Source organism: Colius striatus, chromosome 16 (assembly GCF_028858725.1).
Source record: "Colius striatus isolate bColStr4 chromosome 16, bColStr4.1.hap1, whole genome shotgun sequence".
Classification (NCBI taxonomy): Eukaryota; Metazoa; Chordata; class Aves; order Coliiformes; family Coliidae; genus Colius; species Colius striatus.
This window is the reverse complement of record NC_084774.1, coordinates 4664498-4679100: the sequence shown is the minus strand read 5'-3', so window position 1 is coordinate 4679100 and position 14603 is coordinate 4664498.

Here is a 14603-nt window from a genome sequence, read left to right as displayed (position 1 = left end):
ATCTGCAGCAACTCCTCAGTCACCCAAACCCCAGGCCCTTAGAAATCAGTCACAGCAGCTTCAATCAAGTGGAAACCTTTGTCTTCTGGTTGGAGCAAACTCCAGCCAAATCACTGACTTGTGAAATCTGCTTTGTCCCAGGGGAAAGGGATCCCCGTTCCCTGCTGTTGGTAGGTGGCAGCCAGTACTTGGTACAGGCAGGTTATAGCACAGTCTTTTGGGGCGAAATTCCCAGTTGGCTGGAGTTTGGTCCATGTTGGTGCATGGAACATGGTGACAGAGGAACTGAGCATGAAACAGCTTTCTGTGCCAAAATCCAAAGTCACCTTCAGCTGAGGATGGAGGAGGCTCCTGTGCTTAGGTCCCAAATCAGTGTCTGGGGCTTTCTGCAAAAGAACAGCTGGAGAAGCCCAAAACTTTACAATGCAGGTAATACTTCATTGAGACAAACATGTTCTGTAGGGGTCAGTCTGGAATGAGGAAGTTTCTCTTCACAGCAAAATCAGAACTCAGTCTTTGAGCTGTGCACTGTTTGTGTTCCCTTTCAGGTCTCCCGTCAACTCGGCCCAATGTCATTCTTGGAGTGATTGTTCGACAGATCAAGAAGCATTAAGTTTATGTTTGTAATCTTCTTAGAGGCTTGTTAAGTTATGGTTCTGTTATTATCACTTTGATTCTTATTATCATTATTACCAGTTTTAGCAACCTGTTTGTTGTTCTCATTCAAATAAACAACATTGTTTTGCAACAGAGCAAGGGCTGAGTCAGTATCTTTTGTATGGATGGAGTAAGGAAAAGGTGGTGGGCAGAAGAGAGGGTCAGTGTCATGTCAAGGCCTCTGAGCCCTGCCCAAAGGGGCTTTGGGGAGGATTTTGAAGCTGCTGGGAGTGCCAGCATTGGTGGGAGGATCTCTGCAAAGACAGTCTGTGGCCAAAAGAAATGCTGATGTAATCACACCTCAGAAACTACCAACACCACTTGCTGCTTTTAAATTGCTGATGAATTGAACAAGCATTTCTGTTGAGCTGCAGATCCATTTGATCTCTGGCTTCTTCTAAGGGCCCAATTCCATCCCAACTCTTGCACTTTGAGGGACCAGGAAAGCACAAAAGAGGGGAGGCCAACTGCTAGGTAAAATCAGCAGCCAAACATCCATCTGAGACAAGTTGTTGCATCTTTAATGTAAACATTATTAAGTTGTTCTAGAAAGATACTTTTCAAGCAAGCAAATAGCGCAGAACTAGAAATGCAGCTCTGGTCAAGAGCAAAGGATGTGAAATTGACACAGCCTTTGCAACAAGATGCTTATCCCAGGTGAGGAGGAGTTTGCCTGTAGAATCAAGGATATGCAACAGCCACCACACTGAAAAAAAGACCCCAAGCACCAACCCCCCACCTCCCATCTGCAGCCGCTTCTCAATCCCTCAGACACCAGGCCCTTATAAATTATTGGCAGCAGCTTAAATCAAGCAGCAAACTTTGCCCACAGAGGAGTCCAGGAATCTGTGACTCACAGAGCCACGGAATCACAACATTCACTTTCTGTGAAGCCAAAATTGCTGCTGATGGCGCTTTCCCACCGTTGTCATCCTCTCACTTTGCACATGTGATGTGGTGCACAAGGGGCTGGGAATGTTTTCTTCTGGTTGGAGCAAACTCCAGCCAAATCACTGACTTGTGAAATCTGCTTTGTTCCAGGGGAAAGGGATCCCCGTTCCCTGCTGGTGGAAGGTGGCAGCCAGTACTTGGAACAGGCAGGTCTTTTTGGGTGAAATTCCCAGTTGGCTGGAGTTAGGCCCATGTTTGTGCATGGAACATGGTGACAGAGGAACTGTAAAAGTCCACTGAGGAAGGGATGACGGCATCGAGCTCACAGAGAGCTGTCGTGCTTCTGTGCTGCGGTTCAGGGGGGACGTTTCTGTGTGTGAAATACCTGCCATTGCTGCTTCTCATGTCTTCTAAAGTATGAAATCAAACGCTGCTAATTGCTTGGAGCGTGTAAAGGAACAAAGGGCTCCATCCCCCGCCGGGCCGGTTTGCCGCAGGCCGAGCGGGTGCAGCCGCCGAGGCCGGGCCGGGCCCGCAGGGCGCTGGGGCAGCGGGGCCGCAACGGCAAAACCTTCCCAGAAGACATTTGGATTGAAGTTGGAGGGAAACCGTTTTTTGTCTATTGACATGGCTTCCTCTTGGCCTTCCAATCTAGACTTGTCTCTGAATTTGTGTTTTCTAAAACTGATGGAGGAAGGAGTCCAAACCTGGGTCAGCAAATGAAAACAGCTCCCAACTTTTGCAGCCCGTACACAAGAGAGATATGAAGGAGAACGGGAGGGAGGGCTCCAGCTGCAGGGCAGTGTGGCCAGATCCTGCCTGGAGCTGAAGGACAGCAGACAGACAGGGATGCTCTCTGGGAGCTGCTGCTCAGGACAGCCCATTGCATTCATTCCCGCACCGCCTTGCTGCAGGGAGAAACCTTCCTGCAGTGTGCTGTGTTGTGTGTGCTCTGGCAAGAGGGGCAACTGAGAAAGGGAGGGACAGACACCCCGGGCTTTCCAGGACAGCTGTGTGCTGGACTGCTCTGCTCTGCTCTGCTCTGTCTGAGATGGAGATTTCTCTCCCAGGTAGGTACAATCTAAAGCTCTGTGGAAGCTTTTCTCCTGAGATGGGGGAAAAGCCTGCCAACGGAGAGAGGAGCAAATCCTGCTGCTGGTTGCAGATGCTCAGCCTTTGGATTCCCTCCTGGGGCTTGGAAAGAAGGGTGGCTCCTTCCTTCCTGACGAGGTTTCCTAAATCACTGCTAACTTTCTCTCTGCTGGGCCTCTCCAGAGCTTTCTCAGCCAGAGCAGAGCCGTGCCCGTCGTTACAGCTCGTGCAGACCTGGGATTCCTCAGCATGAAGCTGATGCTGGCCATCCTCTGTGTGCCATCACTAACCAGGAGACCGCTTTGTTGTCCTATTGCCGTGGCAACAAGAGGCGCCAACCGCTGTCCCCAGGAGCAGACAGTCACTTCGAGGCAGAGCGACCTCGGGGACGGTGGGATCAAACCTCACCTGCCTTGTGCCACGCTCATCTGCTCAGGGCGCTCGAGGCGATCTTCTTCCCGGTGAGTTCAACAAGACAAGTGGAACTTCATCATGGTCTGGTGACCGTCAGGAACTTCTCTGCTTGAATTGCTCTTTTGTTTAAAATGTCATTTCTTGCCGCTCACTCCTTGGGTGCTGAGGTGAGGGAGCCCTGGCCCAGGCTGCCCAGGGAGCCTGTGGAGGCTCCTTCTCGGGAGGCCTCCAAACCCACCTGGACACGTTCCTGTGCCCCCTGAGCCAGGGCAACCTGCTTTAGAAGGGCTTGGGCTGGAGGAGCTCTGCAGGGCCCTTCCAGCCTCCACCATGCTGGGATTCTGTGATAACAAATATTCCCTGATTTTGAGGCTCCACCTATGCAGTTTTATTATTTTTATTTGTTAAATACCATGAGAGGACATCAGAACATTTCATATCAGGCTGTGACTAGTTTTGATTTTGAGCTTTGACCCTTCCTTGTGTTTCTCGTCAGCATTTCAGAGTGAGGACAGCAGTGTGTACGCTCTGGAACTTGCTGGAAGCTGAGAGCCAGTGCCGTTAGCCTCAGTGACTCTAGAGGCTGACCCCATGGAAAAGGATCCATCTTGTAATGGCCTTGGAAGGACTAAAGCCACTAAGAGAAAAGGTACAGGAGGTGGTCTGGTGGAGAACTCCCAGCAGTGAGAGCCCCTGTAAAGAACTTGGGGTTAGGAGCTCCTTTCTGCTGGAAGCACATGCTAATGCTCAGGGGGACCTGAACTTTGAAGGAAGGAGAAAAGTTGCCAAGCCCTTGCCTCCCAAAATGAGAGAGCGTCACACTGTGTCTCTTCAACATCCATCCTCAGTGTGATGTTCATGCTGCCAGACAAGGAGCTTACGTGTTTCCGACTTTTGAGCGCCTTCTGTGCTGTGTAATGTGCTGGCCTGTGCTTGCTCTTGGAAATACAACATCTGGGTCAAAGGGTTGATTGAACTTCACTGATACTCCAGCTGATGTTGATGCAGTTTCCCATTGCTGGACTCTGTCACCAGGTCGCACTCTGTAGCCAACTGGTTCTGTAAGGTGCCATGAGAATTGTTGTGTTTAAGGATCCAATGGGGTTGTATTGCTCATGCCTGGGGTTTGCTTTTGTTGTGTGTAAAGCCTTTTATGTACATTTCTAGATGTGATTTCAACACCACGAGAGGACAACAGACCCTGTAAGAGGATGAAGATGACGCCTCCTGTCCAAAAGGCAGTAATACAATCAAAGGCAGAAGTGCAGCCAAGGTTTCAGAGCCCTGTGGAAACTCCAACAGCAGAGCCTGAAGTTCATCGGTCACCCAATATCCCGTGCGTACACTTAGGACAAAGCCAAGCCACTGAATCTTTCATGTGGCCGTTTTCACAGTCCCAAGTGTCCCCGTCCTGCTCCCCTTCCCCCAGAAGAGAGCATTCTGCTGTGTGTCCTGTAACCTTCCTGCTTTGTGTTTGCTTGGCAGTGTTGCAGAGTCATTCTCGCCTCAAGACAGCGACATTTCTTGCTCAGACTCTTCCCTCAGCACCGTCTGGAGAGGATTATTTAACCTGCGGAGTGTGAACCTGTGTCTCAGTAAAGCATATCCTGTGTCTGGCTGCTTTGATAACCTGAGTGAGGTCAGCACTGGCATGTCTCTGTCTTTGGATCTGTTCTGCAGTTCTGTGGCTAGAAAGGCCGGGGACGCTGCGCATCGTTATTACAACAGTGCTCATGGCGATGGCTTCCCTTTAGTAACAGGAAAAGGAGCTGGAGGGTGGAAAAAGGCACCTTCTAAAAATTCCTCTCAGATTGGTGGAGGATGCTCAGGGCTGTAAATGTGTTTTGAGATGTGTTTGGATCGGGAAGAACAGCTTCCTGTCAGCTTCCTTCTTGGGAAAGAAGTTCCAAACAAGGCAGCATTTCAAGTGGATGCCTTGTTCTGTTCTGAACCGAGATGGGTCACTGATGTGACCTGTCAGAAAGTTTTGGTTGTCCATGGATGAAAAATACCATCCTTTTCACTAATTTTCACTGAAACCAGTTGGATGATGACATCCTGGGAAGGTGTGTGCTCAAGGAACAAGACGGTGTCATTCCTGTGAGTCGTGCTCCTGAGTGCAGCGTTTGCTGAGCACCCTGTATGTCAGAGAGCAGCTTCCCTACCCAAACAAAGCCCCTACTGGGCATGGAGAACCATTAGACACTGTGCTGCTCTCCTTTCCGGACAGTCTTTTCCCTTTCAACTACACTGTCAGAGTGTGGTAACAGAACTGAGCAGCTTGAAACTCAGAACCAGCCTGAATTCTCTAGAATAGCCTGTCTGAAGTTAGGAGAGGAGGTATGGAAGTAGTAAAGTAGAATAGCGAATGAGGCACTGGGCTGCTGGGATGGGGAACCTGCACAGCTTGTAAACATGAGTCTCTTGGTGTTTCTCACCCTGCCATGTGATGCTTCTTGTTTAGGAATTACCAGAGACACTTCGGGTTGGTGGGACGATCCCACCAAAGGCAGTCTGGGATTATATTGCTGACCTCAGAACTGCACCTCATCAGGTATCCACTCAACATCTTCTTTATTTCTTGCTCTTGAGCTGCAGATCCCCTTCATCTCTCTCTCCCGCAGAGCTCTTAAATCTCCTTGCTCCTAATTCATTTGTAACGATTGAACACAAACTAATTATTCAATGTTGAAGACTCAAATTCCATCTAGAAATAAGGAGATCTGATCATTGAATGTAGGAAATAGAATTCAGAACAAAGTCCACTTCAGAAGTGAAAGTTGATGCTCTGTACAAAAATAGAGGCACGAAACTGAGACTCGTCTGTTTCTTTCCGGATCACTTTGAGCATCCAGCTGTTGAGTTTGATGTCAGATTGCTTTTTACCCCTGAGGTTGGCCCTTTCCTGCTTGATTTGCTGCCCTGTTGAAGGCTGAATTGTTCCCCTTTGCTTTTCTATTGCAGGAATTGTGTTTGATTCGTTTCCGTCCCGTGGATGAAGACGAAGATATTTATGGCTATGACTCTCTCTACGGCTACTTGATCAGTCATGGTTGTTTTGGCGTTGTAACTAACACTCCCAAGAGAAGTATCAAGAATTTTTACCTCATCCCCCTGAGTTCTGAGGACCCAATTCCATCCCAACTATTGCCTCTTCATGGAACAGGTAGGCACACAAGACGGGTGGCTAAATGCTAGGTAAAATCACCAAACAAAACTCCACCTGAGACAAGTTGTTGAATCTTTCATGTAAACATTAGTAATTTCTTATAGGAAGGTAATTTTTCAGGCCCGTAACAAGGGAAGGAAATATAACTGCAGCTCTGTTCAAGAGGAAGTGATCTGAAATTGACACAGGCTTTCCCACAAGATGCTTATACACTGTGAGGAGGATGAGCAACCCCTCAGCTCCCATCTGCAGCAACTCCTCAGTCCCCCAAACCCCAGGCCCTTAGAAATCAGTCACAGCAGCTTCAATCAAGTGGGAACCTTTGTCTTCTGGTTGGAGCAAACTCCAGCCAAATCACTGACTTGTGAAATCTGCTTTGTCCCAGGGGAAAGGGATCCCCGTTCCCTGCTGTTGGTAGGTGGCAGCCAGTACTTGGTACAGGCAGGTTATAGCACAGTCTTTTGGGGTGAAATTCCCAGTTGGCTGCAGTTTGGTCCATGCTGGTGCATGGAACATGGTGACAGAGGAACTGAGCATGAAACAGCCTTCTGTGCCAAAATCCAAAGTCACCTTCAGCTGAGGATGGAGGAGGTTCCTGTGCTTAGGTCCCAAATCAGTGTCTGGGGCTTTCTGCAAAAGAACAGCTGGAGAAGCCCAAAACTTTATGTCGTGGTTTTGCCCAGCCGGGAACAAAGAGCCACGAGGGTGCTCGCTCACTCCTCCCCTCCCGGTGGAGTGGGAAGGGGAACCAGAGAAAAAGGGGAAAAACCCACGTAGGTTGAAATAAGAGCGGTTTAATAGAACAACAATAAGAATGAACAGGTTCAGGGGGAAAAAGGAACAGTTTTAACAGTACACGAGGGGAATATACAAAAGGAATGGCCCCCCTCCGACCGGCAGCCCCTCCCCGTGCTCCCGAAGTCCCGCCCCGACTGGCTCCCTGCTTCTAGGTACTGGGCATGATGTCAGTATGGTATCCAATACCTGTTGGCCAGCCCAGGTCAGCTGCCCATGCTGTGCCCCTTCCTACTTCCTCATCAAAGTTAACTCTGTCCTAGCCCAAACCAGGACACTTTACAATGCAGGTAATTCTTCATTGTCACAGCAAAGCTTTGCAAAAGATGAACCAGCAGTTATGAAGCAGCAGGTGTGTGCAGCTGACCCGTCTCTGTCTTATTCTCTGGGTGATATTATTTGGGAAATAAGGATTCTATGGGATCAGGTTTGCACCTAAGAGGTGGCAGAATGGGTGATTTAGGGGCATATTCTGTGAACAGAGGTTATGGCAGGATGGAATTCCGAGGGGCCATCTCATGGAATTGAGACAAACAAGTTCTGTGGGGATCAGTCTGGAATCAGGAAGTTTCTCTTGACAGCAGAATCAGAACTCAGTCTTTCAGCTGTGCACTGTTTGTGTTCCCTTTCAGGTCTCCCGTCAACTCGGCCCAATGTCATTCTTGGAGTGATTGTTCGACAGATCAAGAAGCATTAAGTTTATGTTTGTAATCTTCTTAGAGGCTTGTTAAGATACGGTTCTGTTATTATCACTATGATTGTTATTAGCATTATTACCAGTTTTAGCAACCTGTTTGTTGTTCTCATTCAAATAAACAACATTGTTTTGCAACAGAGCAAGGGCTGAGTCAGTATCTTTTGTATGGATGGAGTAAGGAAAAGGTGGTGGGCAGAAGAGAGGGTCAGTGTCATGTCAAGGCCTCTGAGCCCTGCCCAAAGGGGCTTTGGGGAGGATTTTGAAGCTGCTGGGAGTGCCAGCATTGGTGGGAGGATCTCTGCAAAGACAGTCTGTGGCCAAAAGAAATGCTGATGTAATCACACCTCAGAAACTACCAACACCACTTGCTGCTTTTAAATTGCTGATGAATCGAACAAGCATTTCTGTTGAGCTGCAGATCCATTTGATCTCTGCCTTCTTCTAAGGACCCAATATCCATCCCAACTCTTGCACTTTGAGGGACCAGGAAAGCACAAAAGAGGGGAGGCCAACTGCTAGGTAAAATCAGCAGCCAAACATCCATCTGAGACAAGTTGTTGCATCTTTAATGTAAACATTATTAAGTTGTTCTAGAAAGATACTTTTCAAGCAAGCAAATAGCGCAGAACTAGAAATGCAGCTCTGGTCAAGAGCAAAGGATGTGAAATTGACACAGCCTTTGCAACAAGATGCTTATCCCAGGTGAGGAGGATGAGTTTGCCTGTAGAATCAAGGATATGCAACAGCCACCACACTGAAAAAAAAACCCCAAGCACCAACCCCCCACCTCCCATCTGCAGCAGCTTCTCAATCCCTCAGACCCCAGGCCCTTATAAATTATTGGCAGCAGCTTAAAGCAAGCAGCAAACATTGCCCACAGAGGAGTCCAGGAATCTGTGACTCACAGAGCCACGGAATCACAACATTCACTTTCTGTGAAGCCAAAATTGCTGTTGATGGCGCTTTCCCACCGTTGTCATCCTCTCACTTTGCACATGTGATGTGGTGCACAAGGGGCTGGGAATGTTTTCTTCTGGTTGGAGCAAACTCCAGCCAAATCAATGACTTGTGAAATCTGCTTTGTTCCAGGGGAAAGGGATCCCCGTTCCCTGCTGGTGGAAGGTGGCAGCCAGTACTTGGAACAGGCAGGTCTTTTTGGGTGAAATTCCCAGTTGGCTGGAGTTAGGCCCATGTTTGTGCATGGAACATGGTGACAGAGGAACTGTAAAAGTCCACTGAGGAAGGGATGATGGCATCGAGCTCGCAGAGAGCTGTGGTGCTTCTGTGCTGCGGTTCAGGGGGGACGTTTCTGTGTGTGAAATACCTGCCATTGCTGCTTCCCATGTGTTCTAAAGTATGAAATCAAACGCTGCTAATTGCTTGGAGCGTGTAAAGGAACAAAGGGCTCCATCCCCCGCCGGGCCGGTTTGCCGCAGGCCGAGCGGGTGCAGCCGCCGAGGCCGGGCCGGGCCCGCAGGGCGCTGGGGCAGCGGGGCCGCAACGGCAAAACCTTCCCAGAAGACATTTGGGTTGAAGTTGGAGGGAAACCGTTTTTTGTCTATTGACATGACTTCCTCTTGGCCTTCCAATCTAGACTTGTCTCTGAATTTGTGTTTTCTAAAACTGATGGAGGAAGGAGTCCAAACCTGGGTCAGCAAATGAAAACAGCTCCCAACTTTTGCAGCCCGTACACAAGAGAGATATGAAGGAGAACGGGAGGGAGGGCTCCAGCTGCAGGGCAGTGTGGCCAGATCCTGCCTGGAGCTGAAGGGCAGCAGACAGACAGGGATGCTCTCTGGGAGCTGCTGCTCAGGACAGCCCATTGCATTCATTCCCGCACCGCCTTGCTGCAGGGAGAAACCTTCCTGCAGTGTGCTGTGTTGTGTGTGCTCTGGCAAGAGGGGCAACTGAGAAAGGGAGGGACAGACACCCCGGGCTTTCCAGGACAGCTGTGTGCTGGACTGCTCTGCTCTGCTCTGCTCTGTCTGAGACGGAGATTTCTCTCCCAGGTAGGTACAATCTAAAGCTCTGTGGAAGCTTTTCTCCTGAGATGGGGGAAAAGCCTGCCAAAGGAGAGAGGAGCAAATCCTGCTGCTGGTTGCAGATGCTCAGCCTTTGGATTCCCTCCTGGGGCTTGGAAAGAAGGGTGGCTCCTTCCTTCCTGACGAGATTTCCTAAATTGCCGTGTGAAGTTTTCGGCTCTTGGCCTGAAAAACCAGACTCGAAGTCTGCAACCCAGACTCTTAAGTCTGAAACACCCAGGCTCGAAGCCTGAAACCAGACTCGAAGCCTGAAACCCAGGCTCGAAGCCTGAAACCAGACTCGAAGCCTGAAACACCCAGGCTCGAAGCCTGAAACACCCAGGCTCGAAGCCTGAAACACCCAGGCTCGAAGCCTGAAACCAGGCTCAAAGCCTGAAACCCAGGCTCGAAGCCTGAAACACCCAGGCTCGAAGCCTGAAACACCCAGGCTCAAAGCCTGAAACCCAGGCTCGAAGCCTGAAACCCAGGCTCGAAGCCTGAAACACCCAGGCTCGAAGCCTGAACAACCAGCTCCAAGCCTACTTCATGCGGCGATCAACCCAGGGTCCGATTCTCAGCTGGGTGGGAAGAAATCAGTCCAACTCAATGTGAGTGATAGCAGAAATCTTCTTCTTCATTGAGAGCAGGCTCTAACTTATATCCAGTAGCTTCAAAGCTAGCTCAGCAACAGCAGCTAATAGATTACATTCTTATGTTCATCCTACTTGCGGTTTCTGCGATAAGCAAGCTCCCTCACATTTTCCCATCTTGTTTTTCTCCAAAGTTGTTTTCCACCTTGAGCTGTTAGCTCGTTAGCTGAAAACAGTCCAACCTTGAGGGAGCAGAAAGCGGCCTGCTGTCTGCGCTGACTGCGTGACAGCAACTGCTTTAACCATGGCTCTGACTCGGGTTTTGATTGTACATTAAATTCATATAACTAGAACTCAGATTGCCTTGCCCCATCAGGCCTAACATTATACCCTGGGATCCATGTCCATGCTCCCTTAACCACTCCTCGACACTAAATCACTGCTAACTTTCTCTCTGCTGGGCCTCTCCAGAGCTTTCTCAGCCAGAGCAGAGCCGTGCCCGTCGTTACAGCTCGTGCAGACCTGGGATTCCTCAGCATGAAGCTGATGCTGGCCATCCTCTGTGTGCCATCACTAACCAGGAGACCGCTTTGTTGTCCTATTGCCGTGGCAACAAGAGGCGCCAACCGCTGTCCCCAGGAGCAGACAGTCACTTCGAGGCAGAGCGACCTCGGGGACGGTGGGATCAAACCTCACCTGCCTTGTGCCACGCTCATCTGCTCGGGGCGCTCGAGGCGATCTTCTTCCCGGTGAGTTCAACAAGACAAGTGGAACTTCATCATGGTCTGGTGACCGTCAGGAACTTCTCTGCTTGAATTGCTCTTTTGTTTAAAATGCCATTTCTTGCCGCTCACCCCTTGGGTGCTGAGGTGAGGGAGCCCTGGCCCAGGCTGCCCAGGGAGCCTGTGGAGGCTCCTTCTCGGGAGGCCTCCAAACCCACCTGGACACGTTCCTGTGCCCCCTGAGCCAGGGCAACCTGCTTTAGAAGGGCTTGGGCTGGAGGAGCTCTGCAGGGCCCTTCCAGCCTCCACCATGCTGGGATTCTGTGATAACAAATATTCCCTGATTTTGAGGCTCCACCTATGCAGTTTTATTATTTTTATTTGTTAAATACCATGAGAGGACATCAGAACATTTCATATCAGGCTGTGACTAGTTTTGATTTTGAGCTTTGACCCTTCCTTGTGTTTCTCTTCAGCATTTCAGAGTGAGGACAGCAGTGTGTACGCTCTGGAACTTGCTGGAAGCTGAGAGCCAGTGCCGTTAGCCTCAGAGACTCTAGAGGCTGACCCCATGGAAAAGGATCCATCTTGTAATGGCCTTGGAAGGACTAAAGCCACTAAGAGAAAAGGTACAGGAGGTGGTCTGGTGGAGAACTCCCAGCAGTGAGAGCCCCTGTAAAGAACTTGGGGTTAGGAGCTCCTTTCTGCTGGAAGCACATGCTAATGCTCAGGGGGACCTGAACTTTGAAGGAAGGAGAAAAGTTGCCAAGCCCTTGCCTCCCAAAATGAGAGAACGTCACACTGTGTCTCTTCAACATCCATCCTCAGTGTGATGTTCATGCTGCCAGACAAGGAGCTTACGTATTTCCGACTTTTGAGCGCCTTCTGTGCTGTGTAATGTGCTGGCCTGTGCTTGCTCTTGGAAATACAACATCTGGGTCAAAGGGTTGGTTGAACTTCACTGATACTCCAGCTGATGTTGATGCAGTTTCCCATTGCTGGACTCCGTCACCAGGTCGCACTCTGTAGCCAACTGGTTCTGTAAGGTGCCATGAGAATTGTTGTGTTTAAGGATCCAATGGGGTTGTATTGCTCATGCCTGGGGTTTGCTTTTGTTGTGTGTAAAGCCTTTTATGTACATTTCTAGATGTGACTTCAACACCACGAGAGGACAACAGACCCTGTAAGAGGATGAAGATGACGCCTCCTGTTCAAAAGGCAGTAATACAATCAAAAGCAGAAGTGCAGCCCAGGTTTCAGAGCCCTGCGGCAAGTCCAACAGCAGAGCTTGAAGCTCATCAGTCACCCAATATCCCGTGCGTACACTTAGGACAAAGCCAAGCCACTGAATCTTTCATGTGGCCGTTTTCACAGTCCCAAGTGTCCCCGTCCTGCTCCCCTCCCCCAGAAGAGAGCATTCTGCTGTGTGTCCTGTAACCTTCCTGCTTTGTGTTTGCTTGGCAGTGTTGCAGAGTCATTCTCGCCTCAAGACAGCGACATTTCTTGCTCAGACTCTTCCCTCAGCACCGTCTGGAGAGGATTATTTAACCTGCGGAGTGTGAACATGTGTCTTAGTAAAGCATATCCTGTGTCTGGCTGCTTTGATAACCTTAGTGAGGTCAGCACTGGCGTGTCTTTGTCTTTGGATCTGTTCTGCAGTTCTGTGGCTAGAAAGGCCGGGGACACTGCGTATCGTTATTACAACAGTGCTCATGGCGATGGCTTCCCTTTAGTAACAGGAAAAGGAGCTGGAGGGTGGAAAAAGGCACCTTCTAAAAATTCCTCTCAGATTGGTGGAGGATGCTCAGGGCTGTAAATGTGTTTTGAGATGTGTTTGGATCGGGAAGAACAGCTTCCTGTCAGCTTCCTTCTTGCGAAAGAAGTTCCAAACAAGGCAGCATTTCAAGTGGATGCCTTGTTCTGTTCTGAACCGAGATGGGTCACTGATGTGACCTGTCAGAAAGTTTTGGTTGTTCATGGATGAAAAATACCATCCTTTTCACTAATTTTCAACTGAAACCAGTGGGATGATGACATTTTGGGAAGGTGTGTGCTCAAGGAACAAGACGGTGTCATTCCTGTGAGTCGTGCTCCTGAGTGCAGCGTTTGCTGAGCACCCTGTATGTCAGAGAGCAGCTTCCCTACCCAAACAAAGCCCCTACTGGGCATGGAGAACCATTAGACACTGTGCTGCTCTCCTTTCCGGACAGTCTTTTCCCTTTCAACTACACTGTCAGGGTGTGGTAACAGAACTGAGCAGCTTGAAACTCAGAACCAGCCTGAATTCTCTAGAATAGCTCGTCTGCAGTTAGGAGAGGAGGTATGGAAGTAGTAAAGTAGAATAGGGAATGAGGCACTGGGCTGCTGGGATGGGGAACCTGCACAGCTTGTAAACATGAGTCTCTTGGTGTTTCTCACCCTGCCATGTGATGCTTCTTGTTTAGGAATTACCAGAGACACTTCGGGTTGGTGGGACGATCCCACCGAAGGCAGTCTGGGATTACATTGCTGACCTCAGAACTGCACCTCATCAGGTATCCACTCAACATCTTCTTTATTTCTTGCTCTTGAGCTGCAGATCCCCTTCATCTCTCTCTCCCGCAGAGCTCTTAAATCTCCTTGCTCCTAATTCATTTGTAACGATTGAACACAAACTAATTATTCAATGTTGAAGACTCAAATTCCATCTAGAAATAAGGAGATCTGATCATTGAATGTAGGAAATAGAATTCAGAACAAAGTCCACTTCAGAAGTGAAAGTTGATGCTCTGTACAAAAACAGAGGCACGAAACTGAGACTTTTCTGTTTCTTTCCGGATCACTTTGAGCATCCAGCTGTTGAGTTTGATGTCAGACCAGCACTGTATTTCTGATAAGGACAGATGGTATCAGCTGGACTATTGCCTGGGAAACACCAAGAGAGTGACAATTGTACCATTGCTTTTTACCCCTGAGGTTGGCCCTTTCCTGCTTGATTTGCTGCCCCGTTGAAGGCTGAATTGTTCCCCTTTGCTTTTCTATTGCAGGAATTGTGTTTGATTCGTTTCCGTCCCGTGGATGAAGATGAAGATATTTATGGCTATGACTCTCTCTACGGCTACTTGATCAATCATGGTTGTTTTGGCGTTGTAACTAACACTCCCAAGAGAAGTATCAAGAATTTTTACCTCATCCCCCTGAGTTCTGAGGACCCAATTCCATCCCAACTCTTGCCTCTTCATGGACCAGGTAAGCACACAAGACGGGTGGCTAAATGCTAGGTAAAATCACCAAACAAAACTCCACCTGAGACAAGTTGATGAATCTTTCATGTAAACATTATTAATTTCTTAGAGGAAGGTAATTTTTCAGGCCCGTAACAAGGGAAGGAAATAGAAATGCAGCTCTGTTCAAGAGGAAGTGATCTGAAATTGACACAGGCTTTCCCACAAGATGCTTATACACTGTGAGGAGGATGAGCAACCCCTCAGCTCCCATCTGCAGCAACTCCTCAGTCACCCAAACCCCAGGCCCTTAGAAATCAGTCACAGCTGCTTCAATCAAGTGGGAACCTTT